This window comes from Ipomoea nil, unplaced genomic scaffold (assembly GCF_001879475.1).
Source record: "Ipomoea nil cultivar Tokyo-kokei standard unplaced genomic scaffold, Asagao_1.1 scaffold0785, whole genome shotgun sequence".
NCBI lineage: Eukaryota > Viridiplantae > Streptophyta > Magnoliopsida > Solanales > Convolvulaceae > Ipomoea > Ipomoea nil.
The window spans coordinates 64242-73459 of NW_017617213.1; positions in this window are offsets into that span (position 1 = coordinate 64242).

A 9218-nucleotide genomic window follows, 5' to 3' on the forward strand; every position below is an offset into this window, starting at 1 on the left:
AGACATATCACATCTAACGAATACTGTTACAATTGTGCAGGTCAGCGTGAGGATTTGGATCATCTCTTTAGACGATGCCATGACGTGGATCGTATTTGGAGACACTCGCTACAACGACGTACAGAGGAGTCTATGCGCAATCTCGACTGGAATAGCTGGCTTACGATGAACTTGAAAGGGGACCGCCAGCAAGGCTTTGAGGAGGGTTGGCCCGAGCGGTTTGGAACCAGACTTTGGTGGTTATGGAAATGGCGGAATGAAGCAGTCTTTAATAGAAACCTCCTGCCACTGGAGCAGAAGCTGGACTGGCTACGAAGATGCGACAGCGAGACGGCGGCGGCTTTTGAAGGAAGACACTGGCCTTTGCAGAGACACAACAGGGGAGGTGAAGAAAGGCTGTCATGGGAGAAACCAGATGAGGGATGGCTAAAGCTGAATACGGACGGCAGTTGTACGAGTGATGGCCAGGCAAGCTGCGGTGGTGTCCTTCGGGATACTCATGGCAACTGGTGCAGAGGCTACACATATAGAATAGGAAGATGTACGAGTGCAGTGGCGGAGGCGTGGGGTGTGCTGCAGGGCCTACGCATGGCTAAGGAGTATGGTGCAAGGAGAATAATGATAGAATGTGACTCAAGGATGCTGGTAGAGGCGTTAAAGGGAAAGGAAACCGGGCAGGAGTAGAATAATAATATTGTTCGGAGGTGCATTAAAGAAGCGGAGAACTTCTTAGCTGTAGTTTTCCTGCATATCTACAGGGAACAGAACAAACTCGCCGACAAATTGGCGAAGTGGGCGTTGACGACTCAGGGTGGCCTCCACATCTTTGAAGTTCCGCCGGGGGAGTTTGAGGTTCGGATGGCTTTAGATCGGCTGGGAGCTTCATCGCTCAGACGAGTGTCTCACTGAGGGCCTCTCTTTCTAGTCTCTGGGGTTTCCCCCTCTTCTATGATCAAAAAAAAAAAAAAAAAAAATCATAATAATAATAATAATAATAATAATAATAATAATAATAATAATAATAATAATAATAATAATAATAATAATAATAATAATAATAATAATAACAACAACAACAACAACAACGACAACAACAATAATTATTATTATTATTATTATTATTATTATTATTATAAAAATAAAAATAAAAAGTATAATTAAGCCAATCATATTAACTATTTGGGGGATTTATTGACAAAAAGAGTATTCAAATCACACAACAAATTGAATTGGGAAACTATCTCGCAATGTCCTTGTTTGGCAATCAGTAGTTAGCTCTTCAATATTAGGATATATTTAATATTTTATGCCCTAATTTTTATTTGTTCTCCCTTATTTCCCGTATTTGGTTTCAACCATACCCATACAATTATTTTATTGACAATTATAATCAATCTTGACTATATTATCTTGCATTTGTAAACTTAGAATTATCTATTTAAATACGCAAATTTAACATTCAATTATCTATGCATGAACAATTCCAATATAATCTTGCATTGATATATTTTATAGTACTTATTTAAAAAAAATTAAAAAAATAAAAAATAAAAAAAAAAAAAAACATTGGGCATTATCTCAATTGCGCAATGCGCGTAAAAAAACTAGAAAAAATTACCAAGTATTTTATTAATTGATTATATTCGCTACATTATCCCTACAATGTCTTTACTAAAAAAATTTTATTCATTATCAATAAATTAATTAAAAGACATAATTTTATTAGTTATATTGTTTTTATATTTCTCCAAGTAAAAATTCTTTTCATTCAAATTTCAAATTCATCAATTGATTATATTCACTACATTGTCTTTTTTTTTTGTGCACTATTTTTAAATTAAAAATCAAAGTTATAATACAAAATAATGTTATATATTTGTTTACCAAGTATTTTATTAATACAATGAAAAAATAAAAAAAATATAATTAATAAAGCCAATCATATTAACTATTTGAGGCATTTGTTTACAAAGAGAGTATTCAAATCACACAACAAATTGAAGTGAGAACTATCCCGCAATGTCCTTGTTTGACAATCAGCAGTTAGCGGTTAGCGTTAGCGGATTATATTAGCGAATTTGCCCAGCGAATTATATAACGATCGGTAAAAAGATATTTGAAAAAATTAGGTGTTTAGATTAACATGTAAAATGACATAATAATAATACTAATAATAATAATAATAATAATAATAATAATAATAATAATAATAATAATAATAATAATAATAATAATAATAATAATAATTGTTTTAAAAAAATATAATTAATCCAATCATATTAACTACTTTGGGAATTTATTGACAAAAAGAGTATTCAAATCACACAACAAATTAAAGTGGGAAACTACCTCGCAATGTCCTTGTTTGGCAATCAGCAGTTAGCTCTTCAATATTAGTATATATTTAATATTTTATATCATAATTTTTATTTGCTTTCCCTTATGTCCCGTATTTGGTTTCAATCATACCTATACAATTATTTTATTGACAATTATAATCAATCTTGACTATATTATCTTGCATTTGTAAACTTAGAATTGTCTATTTAAATACGCAAATTTAAGATTTAATTATCTATACATGAACAATTCCTATATAATTTTGTCTTGATATACTTTGAAGATATTTTCATTTATTAATTTCTTAATTGGGCATTATCCCAATCGCACAATGCGCGTAAAAAACTAGTATATATATATATATATATATATATATATATATATATATATATATATATATATATATATATATATATATACTATACTATACTATACTAATAAGAGCCCAAGAGAGTTAGGCCTATAATGGGTAGAAAAAATGGCGGTCAAATTTTTTAATCAAATGAACGGCTCAGATTGATTAGATTTTAATTTTTCCTTAAGATTTACTAATTTATCTTTAATGAATATGATTTTCTGTTAAATATTATATTTTCCGTTAATTTCTGTTAGTTCACCGTTAACTTACTCATTAATTTCAATAAGAAAGGTCTTAGGTTCGAACTCCATCCCAATCAAAGTTGACATAATTAGTACTTTATTTTACTCTTAATAAATTAAATAATAATTTAGTAGCTACAACAAAAAATAATACATGCATATATATGCATTTCATTAATTTAGAATTATGTGTCTACAATGTCTTTATTCAAAAAAAATTTATTCATTATCAATAAATTAAATAAGATAAATAATTTCATTAGTTATATTGTCTTTATTTTTCTCCAATATAAAAATTCTTTACATTCAATTTCATCAATTGATTATATTCGCTACATTATCCCTACAATGTCTTTATATAAAAATTCTTTACATTCAATTTCATCAATTGATTATATTCGCTACATTATCCCTACAATGTCTTTATTAAAAAAAAAATTATTCATTATCAATAAATTAATTAAGAGAAATAATTTTATTAGTTATATTGTCTTTATATTTCTTCAATGTAAAAATTCTTTACATTCAAATTCATCAATTGATTATATACACTACATTGTCTATTATATTTTTTGTGCACTATTTTTTAATTAAATATCAAAATTATAATACAAAATAATGTTATATATTTATTTACCAAGTATTTTATTAATACCATGAAAAAATTAAAAAAATATATAATTAATAAAGTCAATCATATTAACTACTTGAGAGATTTGTTGACAAAGAGAGTATTCAAATCTCACAACAAAAAATGAGAACTACCTCGCAATGTCCTTGTTTGAAAATCAGCAGTTAGCGATTAGCGTTAGTGGATTATATTAACGGATTTGACCAGCGAATTATATCAACGGTTGGTAAAAAGATATTTGAAAAAATTAACTGTTTAGATTACCATGTAAAATGACCTAAGGGTATACATAATAATAATAATAATAATAATAATAATAATAATAATAATAATAATAATAATAATAATAATAATAATAATAATAATAATAATAATAATAATAATAATAATAATAATAATAATAACAACAACAATAATAACAATAATAATAATAATAATTGTTTAAAAAATATATATATAATTAAACCAATCATATTAACTACCTTAGGGATACTACATTGGGGAACAGATACTACATTGTAATAGAGCCAGTAGCATTAAAAAAAACTACCTTGGGGATTTATTGACAAAAAGAGTATTTAAATCATTTACACAACAAATTGAAGTGGGAAACTACCTTGCAATGTCCTTGTTTGGCAATCAGTAGTTAGCTCTTCAATATTAGTATATATTTAGTATTATAAGAGCCCTGACTAGCTGTTTTAATGCATGTAAAATGACCTAAGATATATATATATATATATATATATATATATATATATATATATATATATATATATATATATATATATATAATAAGAGCCCAAGAGAGTAAGGCCTATAATGGGTAGAAAAAATGGCGGTCAAATTTTTTAATCAAATGAATGGCTCAGATTGATCATATTTTAATTTTTCCTTCAGATTTACTAATTTATCCTTAATGAATATGACTATCCGTTAACTTTTCCGTTAAATATTATCTTTTTCGTTAATTTTGGTTAGTTCACCGTTAACTTACTCATTGATTTCAATAAGAAAGGTCTTAGGTTCGAACTCCATTCCAATCAAAGTTGGCATAATTAGTATTCTATTTTACTCTTATTAAATTATAAAAAATAATAATTTAGTTGCTACAACAAAAAATAATACATATGCATTTCTTTAATTTAGCATTATGTGTCTTCAATGCCTTTATTCAAACAAAATTATTCTTTATCAATAAATTAAATAAGAGAAATAATTTCATTACTTATATTGTCTTTATTTTTCTCCAATATAAAAATTCTTTACATTCAAAATTCAAATTGATCAATTGATTATATTCGCTACATTGTCCCTACAATGTCTTTATTAAAAAAATTATTCATTATCAATAAATTAATTAAGAGAAATAATTTCATTAGTATATTGGCTTTATTTTTCTCTAATGTAAAATTCTTTAAATTCAAATTCATCAATTAATTATATTCACTAAATTGTCTATTATCTTTTTTGTGCACTATTTTTTAATTAAATATCAAAATTATAATACAAAATAATGCTATATATTTATTTACCAAGTATTTTAGTAAAACCATGAAAAAATTTAAAAAATTTAAATTAATAAAGCCAATCGTATTAACTACTTGAGAGATTTGTTGACAAAGAGAGTATTCAAATCACACAACAAATTGAAGTGAGAAACTATCTCGCAATGTTCTTGTTTGACAATCAGCAGTTAACGGTTAGCGTTAGCGAATTTGACTAGCGAATTATATAAGCTTACCTTGATATACTTTAAAATACTTATTTAAGAAAAATATTGGGCATTATCTCAATCACGCAATGCGCGTAAAAAACTAGTATACTAATAAGAGCCCAAGAGAGTTAGGCCTATAATGGGTAGAAAAAATGGTGGTCAGTTTTTTTAATCAAATGAATGGCTCAGATTGATTAGATTTTAATTTTTCCTTAAAATTTACTAATTTATCTTTAATGAATATGATTTTTGGTTAACTTTTCCGTTAAATATTATATTTTCCGTTAATTTTTGTTAGTTCATCGTTAACTTTCTCATTGATTTCAATAAGAAAGGTCTTAGGTTCGAACCTCATCCCAATAAAAGTTGACATAATTAGTACTCTATTTTACTCTTATCAAATTAAATAATAATTTAGTAGCTTCAACAAAAAAAATACATGCATATATATGCATTTCTTTAATTTAGAATTATGTGTCTACAATATCTTTATTCAAAAAAAAAATATTCATTATCAATAAACTAAATAAGATAAATAATTTCATTAGTTATATTGTCTTTATTTTTCTCCAATATAAAAATTCTTTACATTCAATTTCATCAATTGATTATATTCGCTACATTATCCCTACAATGTCTTTATTAAAAAAAAAAATTTATTCATTATCAATAAATTAATTAAGAGAAATAATTTTATTAGTTATATTGTCTTTATATTTCTCCAATGTAAAATTCTTTACATTCAAATTCATCAATTGATTATATTCACTACATTGTCTATTATCTTTTTTGTGCACTATTTTTTAATTAAATATCAAAGTTATAATACAAAATAATGTTATATATTTATTTACCCAGTATTTATTAATACCATGAAAAAATTAAAAAAATATAATTAATAAAGCCAATCATATTAACTACTTGAGGGATTTATTGACAAAGAGAGTATTCAAATCTCACAACAAAAAGTGAGAACTACCTCGCAATGTCCTTGTTTGACAATCCGCAGTTAGCGATTAGCGTTAGCGGATTTTACCAGCGAATTATATCAACGGTTGGTAAAAAGATATTAGAAAAAATTAGCTGTTTAGATTACCATGTATAATGACCTAAGGGTATAAATAATAATAATAATTATTATTATTATTATTATTATTATTATAATAATAATAATAATAATAATTTTAAAATATATATATATATATATATATATATATATATATATATATATATATATATATATATATATATATATATATATATATAGGGTTGCATTCACATGCAAACACTGTTAAAATACAAACATGTGGACAGTTTGAGGCCCTAAGATTAGAGATTTGGATGGCTTAGATTCACACGGATGATAGGAAATATTTAATATGTTTTATTTTAAAAAGGGTAATAATGGTAATACATGCATTGGATAATTACGGGATTTATTTGTTTAGAATATTAACCACAATTAGAGGAATTGTAATTTAAGAAGGATTCACAGTGTTATTGTAATCGGACAATTCCATCAGTAACATATGCCGACAAACCATCCAAGCGTGAAGAATTTTAACCAACGACTGACGACATGGAGGCGGCGGAATTAGGTAAGCAATCCGGCCTTGTATCACCATAGTAGAATGCGTGTTATTCAATTTGTTATAGATTGTTTTTAATGATTTAAGTGTAAAACGTGAGATAGAGAGAAGATATGGATGGTTAGTGGATGGAAAAATGGGATGAAGAGGTCTAGGTTAGCATCCATTTGGCAGAAGATGTTGGGTGTAGTGATTTTTTTTTTTTTTTTTTTTTGGGTTTTTTTTTTTTAAGGGCAAATAGTGTCCACGCACGCAGTATTGTACAATCATGCACAAAGATAATGTCTAAACGTGCAAAGACACATATAAGTGTGTGCACGGGGTTTATATTTGACAAAATATGAGTGGTTCCAGAATAGATTGAGACGCGTGCATAAACGCCCGCATTTGTGTGCACATGTCGATTGGAAATTTACCTTTGGTAACATACGTGCAGGCTTAACGTGTAAATAATAAAGTGGTTTGTTGGTGTGGTAAACATGATCACAACAAATTGGAGGTGGGCTACAGGAATGTGACATGGAAATATCCCCGGATGGAACAAAGTACTGGAAACTAACATGCGATGAGACAATTATACACCTTATGCAAGGCAACGATTTGAAACAATAGAACAAGAATTTCATTTCTACCGGGCATACGCTACCGTTGTGGGGTTGTGGTGTGCATTTCTTAATAACTATATGTGCACTGTCGTCACACAATACATAGCGACTAAACTGTGGTAAATGGAGAGACAAAGCCCGACATGATGTGGTGTGCATTGACTGAAAATTGTGTGCAGACCGGAGACACATTATACAGTGATAGCACTATGGTTGATGCACAGACAATTTCTAGCATTTTATGGTGTGCAATGACCCCTAAAATTGTGTGCACTTGCGACACACAATACAACAAACTAATGGAAATAAATATTTGTTAATGGAATGAATTGTGAATGTTAGGGGCAGTTGAGAACAGAATTGAACCAGAGACTAGTGATGGAGCTATTGGCATAAAATAATTATAATCAAAGGAATAAATCAGTTTAATAATGAGACTCATGTTGGGTGCATGGAAATGTAACTCCATTTATACTACAAGTTTATTTATTTGTTTCAAATTCCCCTTGTGTTTGTGTTGAATTAGCATGAAATATTTGAGACCATTTTGTAAGTAATATATGGTAGACTTGCGGCAACAGTGCACTTTTGCTTTAAACTCTCACTTACGCTTCCTCATGCATGGTTATATTTTGATTACAAAACTAGTGTGCACATGCTAGGGTGGAAGTGTGCACTCATAGTACACGAAATCAGTAACCGAATAACGTTATTACCACGTTCGTGTGTAAGAAATGAGAGGATATATGTGTACATACATTGTCAAATATGAGTGCACAGTACGGAACCCATTAAAGTATGCTACGGTAGTTCCTATATCATGCTTAAGCACCGAGAGGAAATGTGTGCACCCATGGTGAATTTCCTGTGCAGTATAGTTAAAATCAATGTTCACAATTGAAAAAAAAAAAAAGTGTGCAACTAACTGTTGTGGAAATATAAATAATTTGATGAACAATTACATCTAGTAATCAAATAATAAAGAGGGGAAAATGCAGTTGCAGAGAGATCTAGTGCATCCACCGGATACTACATATGCAAACAAAAGTACGGATTCCTACCACTAATATGCAAAACAACTACATCCCAACACCTTAGTGAACCATACCGACTAAATAACACCAAGTAGACACAAAAATCATCTGAAACCACCCAAATAATCTTTATAAACAAAAGACACCTAAATACTACAGAATCGCATTACAAAACTAACTGGTAGAAGTGGGTTGCTAACAAAGTGGTACGCTCGCAAAATGTTCATGCATCGGTGCACATTAAACTTGGATGTTGCAATTTGCTTCATGTACAAAAATCGGAGGCGCTGCAGTTGTATTGCACCATGAACAAAATTGGATACACCGGTCTTCATACCTGTAAAGAAAATATAAAGACCAACAACATCACTACAAGCCCTACCGAACAACATAAGACAAACAACAGACACTTAAGCAACAAAGATCGAAAGCATACTCTCTTCACATCTTCACAAATATGTGCACACGTAACCACAAAAGCGTGCACACAACATCCTCCAAGGTTTTACACAAAGACAGATTCAGACAGTACTGGCAAGTGCTAATGCAAAAATAGATTATAAAATAAAATAAAATAAAATAAAAAGACAAGATAAAACACAACTAAAGGTCAATAAACAATATACATACTGGCAGGTTAAGTGGATCATACCCAACTATGAAAGAAAGACACTCTTCTGCTTAGAGGTTGCCGAATACTTC